At 39.9% G+C, this 22,391-nt stretch overlaps 1 protein-coding gene across 6 annotated transcripts in view; it reads right to left on the bottom strand.

Annotated features, from left to right (window-relative positions):
- Positions 1-22,391, bottom strand: part of MARCHF8 (membrane associated ring-CH-type finger 8) — a 95,762-nt gene that overhangs the window by 35,199 nt on the left and 38,172 nt on the right. The gene's annotated exons all lie outside the window — the stretch shown is intronic.

The raw sequence follows: 22,391 nt of genomic DNA, 5'->3' as shown, positions 1-22,391 counted from the left end.
TTGTAGAGAGTGATAACATCAACCCTGAGGCTGCTCTTCCCCAGGCTAAACACCCCCAGCTCCCTCAGCCACTCTGCACAAGACTCGGGCTCCAGACCTTTCACCAGCTTCACTGCCCTTCTCTGGACACCATCCAGCACCTCAGTGTCCTTTTTAAAGCAAAGGGGCCCAAAACTCAACGCAGAACTCGAGGTGCAGCCTCACCAGTGCTGAATACAGGGGAAGAATCACTTCCCTGGTCCTGCTGGCCACACTATTCCTGATACATGCCAGGATGCCATCGGCCTTCTTGGCCACCTGGGCACACTATTGGCTCAAAGACTCTAACTGAGCCACTATCAACATCCTGATTTGAAAAAAGTATTTCAGTAACAACAACTGGTAGTAGGTACACTTTAGCAGACCTAATAACGTAGTTTTAAAAATACTGAATTACCTTGGAGCAGCATGAGAAGCAGAGATGAAAAAATTGCACCAGGAGTCAGCTAGAAAAACACATTTGCCTTTGCACATGGAAATCTACTTATTCAGCACATCTTCAAGAACTCTGTGCAGTGCTTACACTTAGCAACATCAAAGCCAATGAAGTTGTGTTGCCTAAATTAAGCAGGGATGACCCAGCACAGTAGGGCAGTAAACCTGAAGGCCAACATACAGTAAAAGAAAAAAAATAAAAATAAATGTTTTTTGAGCAGGTAGTGTGAATAGAGAGTATGGTGCTCAAAGCGCCCCTAACTACCAGTCCTGGTCAGGACATCAGTCCCTGAAAAGGGGATTCTCTGTGTGTGCAGCCTCATTTCCCATCACTGAAAACCTAAAAACTTAAAAGACAGTGGAAGATTGTCTGAGGCAATCAGATGGGAGATGTAACAAAACCTACTAGCTGAAGAGAAGAAACCTTCCAGGAGAGCAGTGCTCTTCACCCAGTTGGGAAACTTCGGCATGCACGCTGTCTAATAAGGAGGGTCGAGGTTTTTTTGTGTGTCTGAATGAGCTGAATGCCAGCAGCTGCGTAAGAACTAAATTTACCACCGCAGTCCCAGGAACGCCTGCATTTTCTGCTAAAATAAAATCTCTGGGCCATTAGCCTATTGGAATAGAAGCTTTTCCACTTAACTGACGGCATTTACTCATTCTCTTTCTGCAGCTCTCATGCTCCAGTTCCAGTAAAATCCTGCTTGGTCTCCGAGTTATTTTATGGAAACACGCATCTGCTCAAAAGTACTGATATTATGCAAGTAGTATTAAGCAATTCACTTCTCTGGGTTCCTCTGCCTCATTCTTTTATTCCTATGAAAATGAAGTGCAGCTGTGAAGTGTGCTGGCTGACCTGCTAGGGACAGTGCTGCATTCCTGCACTTGCGCTGACATAGCATTTTGTAAAGTTTATTTCCCAAGGGGAAAGGGTTATAAATAAGTCTCATATTCACAGTAAATCTCCTGCCCTTCATTCCCTAAAGCTTTGAGTGAGGATGTTTTTTTGTCATAGGAAATTGCTTCAAAGTTTTTAGGAAAAGTATATTAGCTTATACAATTTGACTTTTGTCAAATTTGCTTTAAATTGACCCCCACCAAAGATAGATTTTAAAAGCTCAGTTTCAATCTTTTCTATGCTCACTGCTCTACACTCTTGTCATATGCAGAAATCAGACTAGATAACTATGAAACCTGTACCTGTTTTAGAAGATAATAAATATTATTAAAATACATAATTTTGTGGGTTTTAAGTAACTTTCAAAACACCACAAAGAACCACTAAATAATTAAAGGCATTTCTGTATACCTCCTGAAAATATATACAGTCAGACCTCTAGGGAGATTGATTGATTGTTTTCTCTTGGGGTCTACATCTGTAATTGAGTGCAAAACTGAAGAAATAAAAGAGAGATTTCACCATCAGGTTTAGACTCCAGTAGAGAAGATTCACTTAGGGGGTAGGATCCTCAGTTTGCAAGCATTTACACCTGGAGCATCACACTGACTATATGCTTGCTGATCCCTTTACAACATGGTTCTGAATCCAGAACTGAAACTTCCCAGTGCACACACCTCCTCCTCCAAATCTATTTCTGATTCCCCTTAGTTTTGAAAATACAAAAGACAAAATTATCCCTAAACAAACGTAAGTACTATACTTCCAGTTTGAAATGACCATTGAAGTACTTTCCTAGAGATTGAAGAAAAATAACTACTGCTTTGGAAACCCACTTTCCTTAAAAGCTAAAACCCAGGCAAGCAATATTGCTTATCTGAACATCACAAAATGTCAAAATTCTCCCTGAGATTTTAGTTTTAAAGGGGCTCTCCAGAAGGCATCCAGAAAAACAAAACAAAAAACCCCAGGTAATGTGCAAAGCATTCTCTAAAAGATGAAACAGATGATTTGGCATGATAAGCACTCTGGGGAAGGGAGGGAGTACAGGGGGAAGGATTAGATGCTGCTGAGCTGCATCTTGCAGTGCAGGCACTGGGTACTGATCAAACAGTACCATGGGATAAGGATGAACCCTGTATGCACAACTGGACTGTGCTCTGAAACAAAGAGACTTAAAAGCATGAAGACTCAAAGTAGAACATCATGGTCCACATTCAGAGATTCACATTTTTGGGTTTCAATACAGACATTTACCAAAGATGAGAGAGATCGGTGCAAATCTGCCAGGAAAATCTAGGGGTTAGATATAGTTTACATGTCTTTTGCATTTTAACCCTTTGCTTCCCTGTCACCATTCCATACATAAGTGCTTTGCTTTGAGGAAGTCACAAATATCACTGTGTTTCCACAGGCATCCAGAAGGAAATTCATCGATGGGATTAAATAATTTCTTAGGTCACGTAAGACCTGAGGCTGCTGAGCAGGGATTCCTGCAACAAAACAAGCATCATGAACAATGGGAACCAACTCAGAGAAAAGTGCACGAAGGACTGGTGCTTGGAAAAGCTAAGCACTTATAACTCATCATCAAAAGATACAGTTCACTCTGTAGTTATGGTAGCTTCCTATTAATCTTACAGGTCAATTTTTAATAATCCTCAAAATAGGGAGATCGGGAGATTTAAATATCAAGTCTGTATATCCTTGGACATCCTCCCTGTGGCTTCCCTTGAAAACTATTGTTCAATGTGTGGAAGCGAAGAAAACATCAATTTCTACTGAAAAGCAGCTGGAGAAACCTCTTCCAGCCACTTAAAGCTCTAGAATCCCAAAGTAGTGAAATAGGTAGTCTTATCCTGCAGCTAAGAACAAAGCAGCAGAGCAGAGAGGTAAATAACAAAAGCAAGAGTTCAAAGGGACAAGTGGCCAATTCTCTACGCACACACTGAGAAAAACCTAACACTTTTCTTGAGAGGTTCCTTAATACCATCTGCTGCTAGTACCCAAAAGGACAGAATGGATGACATCAAAAGAAGGACATGAAATTGGAAGAAGCTCTCTTAATACAAACATGCATTTAGGTAACAGCCAAATTGTCACTGAAAATTAGGCTATACTACAGGATTGAAACTGTGGTGCACAGTGTATGTGCTTCTCGTATAGCACCTTTCCTCCAAAACAGTATTCCCTTTCCAAAGGGAAATACTGAAGTTGTTCAGTGCTGAACAGCACTAGGAGTAGCTCAAAATAAGAGTTGAACAAGATGATACCTTCAAAGACACAAGATGAGGTCAGTTTGCAAAATACACAACTTGGAGTCTTACATCAGTATTCTGAAGTAGGCAAATGTGGCTGTCACTTGGCAGAGGAGAAACCTGAGGCACATGAAAATTAAGCTGCCCTGACTGAAATTCACCCCTGCTTGTACTACTCTTGTATGCAGTGTTGTTTTGTGTCACAGCCAGCAGCTGTGTCCTGTTACAGACACACAGCTGAACAATGTTTGCACAGGATGAATTTCATGTACAGCAAAGCCATGCCAAAACCAGGAGAACATAACTGAGAGCTCTCACTTCCATTCTTCTTCATTGTAGAAGGTAAATTTACAACCTGGATCTTGTGAGGGCATTGATTTTCACACAGACTTTAAAAGACTTTAATATCTGGTTTACGAGCTGCTTCACAAGTCCACCACCTCCTTAGGAGAACAATCTAATTCAGTCCACATCTGAAACTGTTCAGTTTGTTGCCACTACTTGTAAATGTGATCCCAAATTGTCCTTGCACTTCCTTGGCTGTATAAAGACCTTTAGTTCTCTGAGCATGGTGGTCCATGAGCATGCAGAACATGCCTCATTTTTTGTTTTGTTGGTTTTCTGTTTGTTTTGTTGGTTTTTTGTTTTGGTTTTTGTTTGTTTGTTTGTTATAAGTGAGACACACCACAGCATAAGGAATCCACAGGTTTTTACAAAGAAGTTAGGATTTGGGATTTTGGGAGGTGTTGGGATTTGGGGATACAATATTAAGAAACACTACTTTGGACAACAGTAGTGTGGGGACTCCTTATCTAAGTACTTGGATATTTAAATTTTTCCAACCTTTGGCACACTCAGAAACCCTGCTGCCTGTGCTCCCAAGCACATGGGCATAACTGGAGCATAGCAGTGTAACCGAAGTAAGAGGATTACATGTCAGGAGGGGCATGTTTTGGTGCAAGACTAGAGGCTTATGGGGATTAAAAGATAGGAGCTGCTTCCCAGAGAGACAGGGTGAAAACCAGCAAAGCTCACACGTAAACAGCGCTTCGTATCCTTCAGCAGCAGAGAGATACAGTGAGCACAAAAAACGGACCAGTGACCACATCAATTACATCTTCAGTCACTGCCACTGTCCCCAGCACCATCTTAGCTCACATCACACCTGCATTTTCTGTCTCCTTCTACCTTTTATTGCTCTTGATTCTTCTTAGACGCTGCTCTTCCCACATGAACCAGCCCTTTTCTCCTGCCTTTCTGCTGGTATCTATATTGTCTTCCTCTGTGTCCTTCCCCATCAAGGCAACAATTTGAAAATACTTTTTAATTCAATGCAAAGAATTTGGGATGCTATACAAAGGAGGGTGATTTTCATATCAAGAAGCTAGAATGGATAGAAATATAGCCATCTTCATAAGATCTAATCCTGGGTAGAAAGGGGAACTCCTGTAAGCTTTAGAAAAAAGGACTGCAATCATTTTTCAATCCAGAAGGATTTTATTTCTCTGCTAGCTAACACTCCTCAAAGGTGGAGCATTACTTTTGGCTTCCAGCTCAATATGCCCTTCTAACAAACACTTAAAGAAATGGTGGTTTTATTCCCTGAAAGATATTGAGTTAAACTCACTATACAAGAATTACAAATGCTGGAAGGCCTAGCATGACTGGAACGTCCTGTCTGGATGTAATTTAGAAATCAGAAAACTGTGCCAAATTCAATGGATGCTTTCAAGAAAGAAGAGAATTCAGGAGCAGGACTGTGCACTGCTAAGCATTATGACATGTGGCAAAAGGCTGGAATTGCTTCAGAAATCTTACAATACAAGAAAATTTAAAGATGACTAGAGTAACCTAATGACAGACACTAAGAGGGATGGATACTGGTGTAAAAAAAATGGAATTTTTACTGGAGTAAAAAGTTGCCAGTCATATTTATGTCAAATGCATTAAAATACATACACATGCATATACATATACACATTAAAAAAACCCAAACCTACAAACTACATTTTGTTTTCAGTTAATAGCAAGAATCTGCACCAGACAGGGCCAAATGAAAGGCTACAGTAAACTAAGACAAAGAGACCCTCTCAATAGAGAAATCCTGCAAGTGTCATCTCAATTTTAATGACAAGGTAGTTGATTTCATTAGTATCACAGACAATAGCGAAGAAGAACAAAGGTTAGGCTGACCAATGAGTAAGGGCTGGGGAACTAGGAGGTGCACTTTCTGTAGTCAAAACTTTATGGCCTTAGACACTAAACCTTCACAAAGCTCAGTTGAAAAGAATGGGACAGAAGGTCAGAAATCACCTCTGAAAAGCACTGACAGGTAAAACTGGTTCAGATCTATAAATGGTAAAGAAGAAGACAACTTGCAGAAACGTTCGCATTACAATGAGCATACTCAGATTGTCTTCCCACTGCTGATCAGGAGCTCATGTTTCCTCCTTGTTAAATTTATACTTCTTGTTATTGCAGATGCTCTGTCTTCATTTCAAATATATCTGTGTTCACCCTTCTTTTCCTTTCAGTGAAAAGCATGTTAACATCTTCCCTGGAGTCAGACATGTGACAAGGTTTCTACTTGTGCTTCCACAAATCAAAAGCAGCTGCTACATGGCATAGCACAGCAGAAGTGAAAATTCTTTCAAATAAAAAGCAGAAGAGCAAAAAGGAGAAAGAAGAATAGACCAAGTAGTAAGCAATATAATCTGCAATACAACTGAGGAAGAGAAAAACAAATAATCCTCTTCTACTTTTGGGAAAAAAAATTGTTTAATTTAATTTTTTTAATGGCAGAACGACTCTTACATTTCTTTGTTGAATTGGGGATGAGAAATGTACATCTTCTGATGAGAGACAATTTACAGAAACCATTAATGGCTTGAAGCGTCAAGAAAAAGTAGACTGAAGAGCCTGATCCACACGCTTCTTCATGGGCTAGGGAAAGACTAATGACAAAGGAGAATGCAGGATTCCCTTTCCAACTGTATCTACCCAAGGAATGTCCTTGACTATGATGTACCTTACCCAATATCAAGATAATGGGCTACAGAAATCATACCTTAAACATCCATCCTACAACTGTTGCATCTCAGAAATCCTTTCACAGAAGAACCTCAGCTCCCACTAATAAGTCTCTTCCAGTTGTCATCTGCTACAATATTACAGAGAACTTGTAGAATACATAGTTTCTTGATCAAAAGACTAAAATAAGAGCCAAAAATCTGCTTTTGGGTCAGATTACCACAGCATTTACCTAGCTTTTCAATGGCATTATATGAATTTGGCCTCTGTTCTGTTTGGTTTTTATAAAGGCTACCTTTCTTGAATTATCACATACTTTGCTCTACGTTCCTTTCCCCACTGGACAGCTGGTGACACTGTACCAGCTAGGTAACCTGGAGGTAGTCTCAATCTCATCTCTAAAAGGGCTTTGCTCTAATATAGCTGAGGGAAACAGAGAAGGAAAAGAAAGGTTTATAGAAATGGTTTAATTTGCATGTACTGAGCTACATTTCTTATCCGTAACACCAGTGCTTACAGTTTATTAGGAGAAGTGATGTCCTCTTATTTTTAAACCACACTGTGTGGGTTAAGGAGACCTTACTTAGAAATTGGTCTGGTCCTGGCATCATTCTTCAACTCCCTTTTACATTTAACACAATAGCTCGGATAGGGTTGTAATATGTTTAGATGTCACAGGTATGTAGTGAAAAACCATGGTGCAAAAGCAACTCACACCCACACAAAACTCCCTGCCTTGCACAGCCAGTGATAGTTTACCAATCAAAATAAGCTTTATGGGCAGATAATTTTTATTTTTAGTTTTGCCTGTCTACAGTGTATTTGCCATTTGAGTACAGGTATTGTGGTAAACTGTGAGCCTTCAAAGTACAGCTCAGGGTTTTAGCTCTCCTACCTTTGCAGCCATTAAGAAAAAAAGTGTGAAAATGTCTTTTCATTGTGAAAATGCCTTCAGTTAAATACAAAGACAGCCTGAAACAGCTGGTCAAGTGGGGGCAAGCCATTCAGTTGAAGCGCTGATGTGGTAATGATGAAGTATAGTCACAACAGCTTGTCACCAAAGTTCATTACTTCAAGGTTGATGAAAAACAACAGGGACAGCTATAAACCATCGCCCCTTTGAAACCAGCAGCTCCCAAGCTCTGCCATACACAAATCCATTTCATGCTGACTGCAGCCAGGCTCACCATTTCTTAAATTAAGAGCTTCTGTCTGACTGTAATAACTATAACAGACTACAGCACAGATGATCACTTAAACCAACTCCTACTCTGATCCTTGCTTGTAACCTGGGAAATGGGAAGGCAACAGAAGTCAGAAGACTAACTCGATTTGAAACAAGGGATATTTTTAGGAAGAACAACACACAGTCAGTACTCTCATGAAGACCAGGGGAGTGTAGGCCCACAATTATGGGAAAGTATTAAAAAATAAAAATAGCAGAAGCATAAATAATGTAGATAGAAAACACAGGGATTATCACTCTAACCAAGATAGCCCAGCCTGGATTTGAAAGCAGAGCTGGTGCCTCAAATAGCCTAAGGTATTACATCTGGTTCTTTAAACTACTTTGACCCCTCTGAGACAGAAAATACTTCCTTGGGGAAGAGTGTTGATACATTTCAAAGTCCTAATGTTAACCACTGACTGTCAATCGAGATAAAATAAGCACCCCAACGACTCATAAAACACTAATTCTCCATTAGACAGCAAGAGAGAAACTGATGACAAGTAACAACAACAAAATTAGCTGTTAACAGAAACCAGATGGAATGGTAAAAACTGTTCGACTATTAACTTTAATATCAAGAGAAAGAAATAACAGTGTGTTGTAGCAACCACAAAATGTCTCAATATAGAGATCAATCAACCATCACGGTCAAAATAAGGGAGTATAAATTGATTGGTTTTGAGATTGCTTCCTGTTACACTAGGCTAAGCTGGGAACTTGATGTTTAATTAGAAAAAAGGAAAAAAAGATCCCCAGACAAAAGAAACACAAACAGCCATGCTGTCAGTAACTAAGCTGTCCATTAGAAGGTGCAGAAACCAGTCTCTGGAAGAACTCAGATTCCCTTTCAACAACAACCAAAAAAAAAAACAGGTTCATGCGTCTCCACAGTCTTTGCTAGGACCTTCTATAAGGAAGGCTGGCTGTAGTATTCAGAAACCAAACTGTTCACCATCTTTTAAACAACTCCAATTCAATTTCATCTATCTCTGATACACAAAAAACCCCATGACTCAAGTTTCAAAATCATGAAAATAGCTAAAAATTTGTAAAAGAAGTGCACACATCCCCAGTCACAGAGGCTGAGTACGCCAAAATACACATGATAAAAATAAGTCAGCAACACTGCCTGGTAACTGCAAAAGAGAGGAAGCAAATCTGAAAAATACATGTTTCAAGCATTGCTGTAAAAAAAAAATTGAGTATGATTAAAAAAACAAGGAACTTTTATCTTCATAACCTTTCAGTTATGTGCAGGACAGATTCACAGGTATTTTGCTTCCATGCTCAATCCAGAGATCACAAAATTACCTTTTAACATACTCATCTCATTATTTCAGTAGCACTTGTTTACATTTTGCTTTTGAAAGTGTTTCATCTCAGAAAGAACCAAGAGTATGTTTTTTGGGCTTTTTTTGGCTGGAGAGGGGGGACAATGATTTTGGTGTGAGGGGTTTTTTTTGTTTGCTTGTTTTGTATTTTTTGTTTTGTTCTGTGGGGATTTGTGTGTGTGTGTGTTTGACTGGTTTTTTAGGTTTTTTTCTTTACTGGGACTGAAATTTAAGGTTGCTATTCGAAGAGGCAAGGCTGCCTGAGGTTATCACCTAGTCAATAGTCATTGTGTCCTTTGCCAGAAGGTAAAATAGATAAACAAGGTGTGTGGGGGGAATAATCTACCTAGTCATTCAGCCCTGAACTGCTTAACTTAGGAAATGGGAAAATCACCTTCTTGCAATGCTCTTCTACATTACCTCACCTTCCCCAAGCCAATAAGCTCTTTGGAGCACATCCTATGTCTTTAGACACTTCTGGACACCTTTACAGTACCCTTCTGATGTCTGAAGGTAACTTTAAAATAAGAGAACCTGGAAGAAAGATCAGCGGTGGATATGCTTTGTCCAGCTGTAAGATGAAAGGCTTGAGTTGAGCCCTTCTGATGTCCTCAGTCTCATAAAGAAAGCACTCAAATGAAAAATTCCTGCCGAGCATGAGACAAAGTTCAGGGCAAGGGTATTTTAATTCATTTCAAGAAGGGCAGCTCCGAGTCAGACTTTACAAAGCCTGTGAAGTGATACCGGCAGAGACAACTGTTACTTCCTTCAAGCCCATTGCAGAACAACTCTTGTGAGAAGGTAAATCACTTCAGTGAGTGTAAAAGGTGACATGAACCTCACAGGTTTTGCTCTTAAGAAAGACACAGGAACTTTACAACATATGTCTTCAGGGACCTACTTTTCTTCAGCCAACCTGACTCGTTAAAACCTAGTTTCTGAGATGACTGGCAGAGGCACTGACTGCTTGGCTGTCCTTGATCATCTTGGTTTAAGCCACAGAAGGTTCCCACACACCAAGCAAATACATTTAGCAGCACTAGTTACTTGGTGAGCTTGAAGTCAAGATAATAAAGTAGCGCCAGGAAAGCCCCCAATCACTGCCTTTGTCTCTCATCCACATATGACAGACAGAATCATAGAATCAGCAAGGCTGGAAGATCATTCAGTCCAACCATCCAGCCAGCACTATCACTGTAACTCCTAAACCACTAAATCACACCACCCAGCGCCAGATCCTCATGAACACCTCCAGGGACGGTGACTCCACCTCCTCCCTGGGCAACCTACTCCAGTGCCTGACCACCCTAGCAGTGACAAAATTTTCTAATATCTGATTGGAATCTCCCGTCTCAGCATTAGGCTATTTTCTCTAATCCTTTCACTGCAGGCACGGTAGAAGAGACCAGTTCCCACCTCACTACAACCTCCTTTCGCGTAGTTGTAGAGAGTGATAATGGTCTCTCCTGATCTTCCTCTTCTCAAAACTAAACAAACCCAGCTCCCTCAGCCATTCATCATAAGAGATGTTTTCTAGTCCTTTCACAAGCCCTGTTGCCCTTTGCTGGACATGCTCCAGCAGCTCAGTGTCCTTTTCAAAGTGAGGGGCCCAGAACTGAACGCAGCACTCGAGGTGTGGCCTCACCAGGGCTGAGTACAGGGGGATGATCACTGCCCTAGTCCTGCTGGCTACACTATTCTTGATACAGGCCCATATGCCATCGGCCTTCTTGGCCACATGGGCCCACTGCTGGCTCATATTGAGTCAGCTGTCAGCCAGCACCCCCAAGTTCCTTTCTGCCAAGCAGTTCTCGAGGTGCTCCTCTCCAAGCTTGCCGCATTACATGGCAAAGAGTCATTACTAACAAAAAAACATGGATTCCAAGACACATTACAAAAGAGTATTTTTAGGAAATGCAACCATAAGAAACACATAGCTTTAGCAACAAGTGAAAAGAATCTGTAAGCAAAACAACATACCCAGATGAAGTGATGTTTAACAAAAATTAAACCCCAATGTCAAAAACACATCAAGAAGAGACATGAAAGGGAAGGAGATCAAGTCACAAAAAGACATCAAAAAGCAGAGGAGGTGGGAAAAACAGCATGATCTGAAATTCTCTCTGTTCTTTACAGATTGATGAATGTTAAAAGATGCAGATAGAAAAGATTGCCTTTTTTTTTAATGTATGTCTTGTTTTTCTCAGTAACTAAATGCGATAGTAACTTAGCACAGTTTAGCTCTGCTTTATAGGTTTGACTGAATCATCTATTGAGCGTTGCCTATTTCTACCCTTCTCCAAATGGTCTTCTAACATGGGTGTGCAAGGGTAGGGTTTCCCCATTGAGGCTGACTCATTGCTATTGCAGATAACAGGACTCCTGCTCCTCCAAAACATCTGTAGTCCTTTGACACGGCTCAAGTGAAGGAGTCCATGTGGCATGTAAAGTTTTACTAATAAATACAAAAGGTATCAAACCACTCTCCCTACAAAAGCTATATCTATTTGCACCATCATACCAAAAATTTACCAGACTCATATTAGGGAGATTTTCTATTCCACTTTTTGAAGACAAGTGAACTAATTCTAAAATAATTGTCAGACATATAATTTTAGCCTTAAGTGAATACTGGATTGTTATATCTATCTTCACATGGATGTCTGGTCAAAACGATATTTCTAAAATCAATAGTATCTGGTTTTGAAATCCTAAATTCTATTACATTCTGAAAGTAGTCTCATCACAAAGATAAGGATTGATGGAATATAGTTCAGTTAATCACATGGAGCATCACCTCTTGCTTAGAGCTGCTTTAGTAACAGGAGGTTGGAAGGTGAGTAATGAAACAGCAGTTTCTAGCAAGGGTGCCAGGAAATATTAAGGAAACTACATAGTTGGAATGCCAGCCTCTATAGTGGACAAGTTTAATGAATCATTCATTTAACAGACTAGTGAATAAATCTTTATATTGCTGCTTTTGTAAAGGAAAGTTATTTCACAAATTAAAGAGTTTGGGATTTTTTTTCTCCTCTTCACTTGAAAGCATCAAGAAGAGCACAGGCTCTAAGATATTTTTGGATGGGATTTTGTCAAATTCTTTCTGTAGGGTGACGGGTTCTGTTTTCCAAGCTACCATACATTAAGAGAAGGAAAGGCCATCTAACTCATGATTAGGAGAGGAAGGTTTGGGGTGTTTCATTTTTGTTTTATTTATTTAAATAAAACCAGTTTTGACAGCAGAAGGAAGTCTTTGTGACACCACTGGGGTGTCACAGGGAGAGAGTTAATACAAAACAGCCTGAAAAGCAAGTTTAATAACAAGGTAACAGAATTTACTTGCTGTACAGCTTCCTGTTATTAGCCAAGGCAAGGTGCAGAATTACCTCCCTGTATCAACAGTAAAATAGTACAAAAAAGTAAAATAGCAGATGACATATGCAGGCTGCATAAACATCAAGCAACAGTCTCAATTTTACATATTCAAAGTTGGGGTCCAGGTACTTAAGCATACAGTCTTCAGATTATAATTTTACGGAAACATCAACTCAGTGCTAGCTAGTGGAATATCAAGTGTTTGCAATTATTAAAGAAAGAACAGAAAACAAACCAGCAAACCACTATCTTCTACAAACCCAGAAATGCTATTTTAAATATTATGTGCAGTTCTCATCCCATAGAAATCAAACAAGAGCTATTAAGATTGAAAAAGATACAAGAAAGGGTAATGGTATGACTGAATGAATGACTGGTTTCCATACAAGAACTTACTAAAGAGGCTCAGGCTCTTCAACATGGGAAGAGATCATAAAATCACAATGGTCACAAAAAAAGTAACTAGGAAACAATATCCCACTGCTCCAGCAAAAGAAACACAAAACATTCAATGGAAACAAGCATTTCAGAACAAAAAAGACACTATTTTTTGAACAATCCAGAGTCAGTGGTGGGATTCTCTGCTTCAGGTGGTTTGGGATGCTCAAAATTTTATCTAGATTCAGAGGAAACTACTGGGGAGATTAGTGGAACGGGAATCTATTGAGAACTATTAAATACAAACACAGAAGAGTCCTTGAGTTATAAATCAGTGAAGGCTGGGAAAGCTTTTTAGGGAGGCACCACTATGCAGTTGATGACGTGCCTACTTTGGACAGATTACATAATTACATGCCTGTTTTTTCACTAGTCCCTAAGCATCTCCTGTTGCACACTGCCACAAAGTGCTTCGGTCCATCCTAGTACAACAGATCTTATTCCATCTATGATTTTGACTTCACTGACAACTTCAGCATTCCTGTTAGCATGAGCATGGGGGGCTGTTTGGTTTTTGAATCAGTTCTCTGGAATAATCAGAATTCATGAGCTATGCATTTAGTGCTGAAAGGTTCAAGAAACCATTGTTTCCTACTCCTGCAGAGGAGATGATTTGCTCCAGAAAGTGAATTTAGACCCTAGTAAAAAAAATAAATCAGAAAAACAATACATGACAGGAAGGGAGAATAAAAAAAAATAAAAACGTCATTAGTGCCACAAACACCTCTAGTGTAGGGATGCAATCAGATAAAAGTACCCTAGGATGACACTATTAAGATGACAAAACAAATTCCCCAAATCCCAGCCTGCAAATGTTGCTGTCAGTTCCTTCCGGACCTCCATTTTCTCAGTGCTTTCAAGTTGCCGGCCTTCACTACCTTTACACAAACTCCTCCAGAAGCACAATGGCTAAAGCTCTGTGCAGAGTCCAACATACAGGTGGTCTGACTCAGGAGAGGCCTAACTGGCCTATCCGTATTCATGATTTTGTATCTCAGCCCAAGGTCACAACATCTGTACGCCAACATTTACAAACTGTGTTGAAATGTCCTTCTGTTAGCTTTAGGCTCGGATGTTGTGTATGTCTGCAATCATCTCACTTCAAGATTGTTCTCTAAACATTGCTGAAAGGCAAATACACAAATAGTGAGCTCCAAGGCACACCTGCAATGTCTTATCATTTATTGTACACAAAACCTTGCAAAACATCAAAATGATACTTTACCTCCAATCTGTTCATTTGCTGTTACTTCACCATGAATGCACAAATAAACCAGACCTAACCTGAGCTGTATAGCCAAGGATAGCACATCACTGAGCCCTCTGCCCATGAGTTGCTCAGAGAGAGGCAGTGTGCACATTGGCACATCTCTGCACTAACGTGCTCACACAGCTTTTGCACTGGCCTTGTCTGTATCGGCAGTCAAGTCCTGACTCACTTCAGTCACAGTCAAATCATGGAGATGCACATGGGTGCCTAATATCCCTCTGTCTCCACCAAATCTTACAAAGGGTCGCGTCCCTACTGGAAGCTTTGTATTTCTGCCTGTCATGCAGTCCTTCCTAGGACGGAGGAAACAATGAAAACCACCATTTCAATCATTTCTGCTCAGATATCAGCGCATCCTGTGCCTTTTGGACAATGAGACACTGAGGTCTGCGGAGGTGTGGTTGGGGGAAACAGTCTCTGTCCCTCCTCCTCACTTGTCACCAGAGGTCAAAACATGCTCATGATGCCATAGTCAAATCCATCACAGTGTTGAGGCTGAAGCACAAGGAGATGATGGTACCCCTTTGCCCTCCTCCACCAGACCCAGTGCAGAGATTTCCAGCCTGGAATACTATTCTTCCTCAAGGAGGTGCAGAGGATCCTCTCTCCTGCAGCCCCATTATTGTTTTTCCCCCCAGGCACCTCCATGGGAGGAAGGCAGTCACTGTCCTTCCCCTCTACTGGCAAAGGAGGAAGGCAGAGGGTCACCAGCCCCAGAGGAAAGAGACAGTGGCAAAATCATAAGGAAGCTGGCTGACACTGAAAAAGGCCAGCTGGCCTAAGGTCAGGCTACAAAACTGACATCATGAATGCACAGCAATATATGCTCCAAATTAATTGTACATCACTTGTCATCACAAACAATTTGACTGCAGCCCCACCATGGCACCAGAACACTGCCCACTGTTTTACTTCCTGGGAAGCAGCCCAGTGGCAGAAGAAAACGGAGTAAAAATACGCTCATTCTGCACTACTGAAAAATTCATTTTCAATCAAAATTCATTCCTCAGCTATTTTTTTTAAAAATAAAAAATCCACAAATGCAAATTTACATCTATTCTCATCACAGATCCACCTTTAGAATTCCTTGTTAGCCAAGAAACAAAACCCCCCAAAGTTTCTCCACTGCTTGACAGGTCCTACAAAGACACCACTATGCTTGGTCTTCCCTTTTTTTTAACTACTTTTTCCACAGACATCACAGATGCAACCACTTAAATGTTGTTGCAATATGCTGCCTTTATATCACAGAACTAGCTAATAACTCCTCTTCCAATCACTTCTTTAATACTAATATAAACATACTCTTCAGTTTGTTACATTTCTTATTGCTACTAAATAGGTAATATTTTAATTGTACTTCTGACTCTGCCATTAGAAACCTTTATATTCCATTACAAAGAGACACTGAAATATGAGATAAAACTGGAAAGGAGTCCAAGTCCTGCTCCCTGCCACTATCTGAACACAGAGTATGTTTCCTTTCCTGGTTTGATTCCAGCTCTTCACAGTGATCTACAGAAAAATAACAAAAAATTGGATTTCTGCCCTTTTCTTCCTTATTCATTAGCTGTATTTTTTTAATGTTCAGTACAAGCTCTCACCTTCCTGAATCTGTAAGTAATGCCTGAGGTGCTCTGTTCAGTCCAAATATTTCTCTCACTCTTAGCTGAAGGAGCAAATTTTTGGCAACTTTGGTAGATATTTTGATCCAGAACATTTCCCAGACATGTGAGAGTTCATCATCATCATCATAAAGTCTGAATTTTAAAACATTGTAAAAATCAGAACAAAATTCCTCTCTGCAAGACTGAGATTTTATGATCAAGAGTGTCATAGTCTATCCAGGTCCCTCACACTTCAGCTGCTTGAGGATTTTGAGGAATTTCTGAGGCCTGGGCATAAACCCGAGCACTTTCATATGATACATCAAATATGACATTCTTATCTGGGCCCAAACTGGTTTAAGCTGGGGATGAACATGTTTGAATCCTCTCTATGCAAATAAGGCTGTAACTGTAGTTTTGTGCTACAGTGATGGTACAAAATCATATTTGATTAATTAAAAGTAATAAAATCAGCTGAGTGAGTGGCAGGGGGCTGAGTACAGACAAAATCTGAATGTAGATAGTTGAAAAAGAAAAACATGGAGATGCTTTTAGAAAACTTCATTTTAAACTATCAACAGATCTACTCAGTATCCTAAACATGCAAGTGCAGAAATAACTCTCCCCTGTATCCTGATGACTACTAGATAACACAACTATGGACTCCATGTGTAACTCAGTAGTAGAGCAGTAAAATATATTTTAATGTTTAAAAAAGAAAATCTTAAAGTTTAAATCACATAGTCCCAAATACATCTCGATTCCACTGACTTCAATAAAGTAACTGAATGCACAGGACCTCTCAAGTCTAGTAAAATCAGATGAAGAATCCTGCTAGGGAGCTTCCATGAAACAAGCATCTTATGCATTGAAAGATCACACATTTAGTTCTAAGAGAATATTAGACTGTCAGCTCTCTATCTCAAGGCAAATATTACAGCATCTGCAAAATTCAAACAGAAGATCTATTCTCAATGTACACACAGCATACAAATTTCAAGAATTTTAACATGTAAAATCAAAAGGGGCTTTTAAAGTTTTAAAGTCAACATTTCAAGTTATTTAGGACTGCCAAAAGTACACCCATGTCCTCCCTCCAAAGCCACAGATTGATAATGTGTGGATCAAAATCCTGTCACTCACAATTGTTAACAAAAGGCAAAAAAGAAATGTCACTAAATATAATGTTCTTGTGTACATGCAAATTCTGTTTGGGTGATCAAGTCATCTTGGAAGACAACATATTGGCAGGCATCATACATTTAAGCTCCACCAAAATCACAAGATCATTAATGCCATCCTGAAGGATGTCACACAAAGCTGACAATTTCTGCTTCCACCAGCAATGCTTATTTACTAAACCCTGGACTGGACTTCAAGCTATCGTTTTGAAAAATAAAACAACTTGTCTGCACAGCAAAGCACCGTTTTGTACTGGCTGTCTACCAGGGACTCTTTGTCTTTGCACTTCGGAGTTTGGGGGTTTTAGCAGCCCAAATAAATAAATAAATAAATAACCAACCAAACACCATTAGCCCCAAACCGCAACAAGACCTCGCCGGGGCAGGCAGGACACACACATGCACCGAGGATCAGCAGCCAGAAGCGGCGCGCACACACACACACACACACACACTCTTCAGACACACAAAGCAAATAACATTTGAACATTCCTGCCAAATGAGATTACGTTTTTGTGTACCTCCCTCTTACACACGCACAAACCCACACACTACACAGCAAATAATGCTCACAGAACAGAACAAAGATCCTTTGTTACTGTTCCATAAGATTTTGCAAAATCCCCTTCTTTGTCTAAAACGGAATTAACAGTATTGCTGGAGCCCTGATGATCTAAACACACACAGCTCGTAGAAACAGAATACAGATTTCTTTTAGAGCAACTGATAACATTAGAAAATACAGGCATGCTTTTGAGAACAGAAGCCCCAATCTGCAAGCATCTTTATTCAGCAAATTAAAAAAAAAAAGGAGGAAATATTGCAGCTATTCAAATGCAGACACTCTGAAAAGGCACAATCAGAGCTTACAGCTTATCACACCCAGCTGTGTTTTAACAGAATCTCTTATGGTTACCTTCCCCCAAAATAAAAGTGCTAATACCAATACAATTAAAAAGCCAGCTTGAATAAAAATGAGTCAAAAAATTTCCAAAAACCAGCAAGTTGTCTCCCTGCTTTAGAAGAGTGTCAGCATGAATGAAGGAAACATGCTAAAAGAAAAAAAAAAGGTATCTTCACGACTAGAACTGAGCAAAGTAACACAGTAAAAGGGATCTTCCTCTAATAAGGAGCCTCTATAGCATCCTCTCTTGACAGGTTGCCCTGACAAATATTTATTTTGCAGGGCTCCACAGCATCCCTCTGCTGACAAGACATTCTCCTACCTGAAGCTTCATTTTCCAGCATGAAGGCATGTGTGTATCCTCAGTGTGGCTTTCCCTGGTTGCATGACTCCTGTTATCCCGACTAAAGAGACAGAGCTGTGCGTGAGCAGAGCTGCTGCCTGCCCTACATTTGGCTGCAGATGAAGAGAAAGAGTTGGTGCAGTACTTGCCTGGGCTTGTTTAAGTCCCCTAAATATAAATACTAGTGTAGCTCAAACTAGACTAACTACTTCCTCCAGCTGATTCCAGTGAAAAGAGCTTGTGATGAATAATGCATGAGAGTTCCTATGAACACGCTCCATTCCTTGCGGCAGCTGATGTCCACCTCTCCCCAGTTCCTGAAAGCAATCCCTAGCAATTTTTGTGCTATGAAGCATAAAAATTCCCCAAATGTCCAAAGAACAAGGAGGATGACACTCCTAGATCCATTTTCTTTCCCCATTAGTCAAACCAATAGAGCTAGTGATTTTCTTTTTCTCTCTCTCTTTTTTTTTTTTAAATAAAAATGTATGCAGCTAGAAGTCAAAGAAAGTTTGATAAGCACAGAACCATATTTATGGGACTACACAACACTAGTAAATTCAGTTGCTTAACAATTAATTTTTCTTATTCTTAAGGGCTGTGATACAAGAGAAGCTGTATAAAGATGAGCACTGAAGACACAGAGAGAATGTGACAGACCAGAAAATAAAACAGCATAAAGAAGGTGGAAAAAAATGCTTACTGCAGCTGGCAAGTTCAGTTGACTGTTTACAGAGAAAAATACTGTTCAGGAGAACTTAGTGGGTGGATCATTACGGGGGATAAATTCACATGCTGCTCCTCTTAAGCAATAAATTCCATTATGTCAGTACAACTTCTCAAGCTAACTACAAAAATCTCTTACTTTCAAGTGTTCTTCCAAAGAGTGAATGAACACAGGACTACTCTGCAAGTAATTTATTTTCAAGTGCAATTACTGCAACAGGTAGTCAATACATGTCACTTATGGATTCAGGTCAATTTCTCAGAATTGTTTTGCTTTGATTTCGTTGTTAGATATACACCAAGTTATTTGGCATCTCTGTATCAGTTACCTGCTGCAATCCAACCGACACTACCATCCAAACACAAGTGACAAGGCTCTCGAAAGCCATTAGTTTCCTGTAAAGGAAATGTGGCTTGTGGGTCTCATCTCCCAAGCAACAAGAGTTAGGGCCAGAGGAAATGGCCTCAAAATGCACCAGAGAAGGTTTAGATTAGCTATTAGGAAAAATTTCTTCATCAAAAGGGTTGTCAAGGTTGGAACAGTTGTGGTGCTTACCGCCATGGTTTAGTGGTAGACTTGGCAGGGTTAGGTGAATGACTAGACTCAGTGATACTAAGGTCTTTTCCAACCTAAATGATTCTGTGATTTACATCGAGAGAGTTCATGCAGCTTCCTAAATCCTAAACTGTGGCTCTTCAGTTTGGACATAACTCTCTAGACATCTCTGAGATCACATTTCTCAGGTCACATCAAAACTCAAGAGACAGTTCCTGCTGTCTACCTCTGCTTTCTACCTCTACACAGAAGATGAGAGATAAAAGGTGAAGATAAAAGAGAGACCAAAGAGAAAAAGATATTAAACATACCATATTAGCATATATCTAATGTTCAGTTATGACTGGTTGCTACTTTGGAAGGACTTCTCTTCCACATCTGCTAAAGGGTGATCCCCCTGCAAAGATCAAAGCTAACCTTAGGACTCTCCAGATGAAATTATCCAGACAGTTGCATTTATTGTCATGCTTTCCCTGTGACACCCTCTGACCTTGGGAATGTGATACACACAACACAAAGCAGAGAAGAGGATTTCCTTTCCTGTCAACTGCACCCTTTTTCCGGATCAACTCCATCTTTTCACCCTCATCAGTTCCTTGTCATATTCACTTTTAAACTGAGATTTTCAGATAACTGCACCCCAGTCAAAATTCGGTTTTACCCCAAAGTTACATGATACAAATCCAGTGGCAAGAATCATTCTGTACATACTTTGTTACTCATATTCTCTCACTCAAGGTCAAGGACAACAACCTGAACTACACAGACTTCTGGTATCATCCAACACAGCTCATCCCATATCCTGTGTACTCTGAATAACTCACTGTTCCTCCCTCCCCCACTGAATACTCGTTTTAAAAAAGAAAAACTCCAATGAAAAATCAAATCCACACAAGCATTATCAGAGCCATAAAAAAGCCCACAGAAATACTTCACTTATCAATATCCTGTGAATAAACCTCAAGGAGGTGAAGGTCCTTAACATGTAAAAAATTGGGCCTTAATGTCTTCCTTCAGGCACCTCCGTCCTGATTTTAAAAGTGGGAACCAAGAAGCTTCCAGAAAATTAGCAGGGCTGCCCACAGTGAAAAGACAGGGGCTCTGCATAAATTCAGCCTTGTACACCATGAACTTCAAGGTAACCAATCAGGTTGAACATGACAGATGCAGGAGAACTACTTTACAGGGAGAGCTGCTGTCTCTGCAAAGGAAGCCAAAAGGACTGCACCTTGTCAGAGTAAGCTCATAGGGCATACTCAGATTCTGCAGTAGGAACAAACAGTAGCAGTTTAAACATCTGAAATTAGAGTACAACACATAACAGTTTTGAAACAGGGTATGTTATGTTCATTTCTATAAAACTGACTTAGTTTCAGAAACCACAGGAAATAGTAAATAATAAGCAGCAAGATTAGCTCTCTTATGCCAGGGTTCTAAATTCACACCAGTATTTTCATACCAGATGAGCTCCAGTTAAACAACAGAATACTCCTCCCTCTCAGTGCCACCCATGCCAGCTCTTGCACACCCTGAGAGTGGTGCAGGGTTTTCGTCCATACCAGACTACTGCAAACAAGCACTTCACAAACAAAATTTCTGCTTTAGCTCAGCCTGGGCTGCCATGGACTCCCCAGATGGTTTCCTTTACATCTGCAAGATAGTGCTGAATTCTGAGATTTTTTTTATTTCCAGAGGCTCTATCTCTGAGGCTAAGGGAGATGAATTGCTGGAGGGGAGGGGAAAAATGTGCCACAGACAAACATTTCTAAGGTTTTATATACAGGGAAGTATGTTATCTAAGATCAGTTAAAAATTTCACATAGCCCTTTGGATATTTACCCTCCTCCTCTTAGTACTTTAGGAGGTTGAGTCAAAGGTTATGAAGGTTGGTTTCTGAATTCATTGGGTGTATTACTACCATTACAAAGAATTATGCAAACACTGCAAGCTGGAAGAGGAATCCAGTTTAATTACACTCTGCACCAGTGTTATGCCAATGAACTCTCAGCAGAAGTACATGGGCACGTGGCCCAGGGTACTACCCGCGTGACACCAGGTGTTATGAGTAAGTTTCTGGGAGAAGCAAACCAGAAAACAAACAGATGAGCATGACAATAATGAAACACATGTTATTATTTCAGACCATTTCTCAGACCATTCTCTCCATTGCATATTCAACTTAAAACATAATAAGAGAGAATTAAAGCCTAGGGTGCTAGAAAGGGTGCTTCATAGAGATTTAACTTAAAAAATAGTGTTTTCCTAACTTTTTAAAGAATAATGAGCTCAACTGCTTTTGGAATGCATCCATTCATTTGAAACATGATTTGCAATAAAAAACTGCTTGTCCATTTAAAAATACCTATTCATATATAGATCCTCCAATTTGTGTGTATCATAGCATCAGGAAAAAAAACTACATTAGAAACGTGGACATTGAAAGTCTAAAACCATGAGGCAAACAACTCCAAAGTGACTTGAGTTCACAGATTTTTTTAAAGGGACATGTGACATTTGACTATTTCAGAGTTAACATACTCTTGAGTCTTGCATCCCCAAAATAAAGCAATTTGCTGCTTGGGTGTTTTTCCCTTCAAATACTGAATATTTAAGTATTTAATCAAATACTGCAGTTTAACCAATACCTTAAGTCTTATGTTTGTGAAGCTAAAAGGAGCAGTTTAAAAATTAAAGGCATTCAGCTGAATAGTTTTATATTTCATTTAAAATGAGCAGCATTTTGTAGCATTCTCCTGCATGCCTGAACAA

This window comes from Myiozetetes cayanensis, unplaced genomic scaffold, assembly GCF_022539395.1.
Source record: "Myiozetetes cayanensis isolate MyiCay16 unplaced genomic scaffold, myiCay2020 scf10, whole genome shotgun sequence".
NCBI lineage: Eukaryota > Metazoa > Chordata > Aves > Passeriformes > Tyrannidae > Myiozetetes > Myiozetetes cayanensis.
Note: the sequence above shows the minus strand (reverse complement) of the source record. Positions and strands in the feature narration are given on the sequence as shown.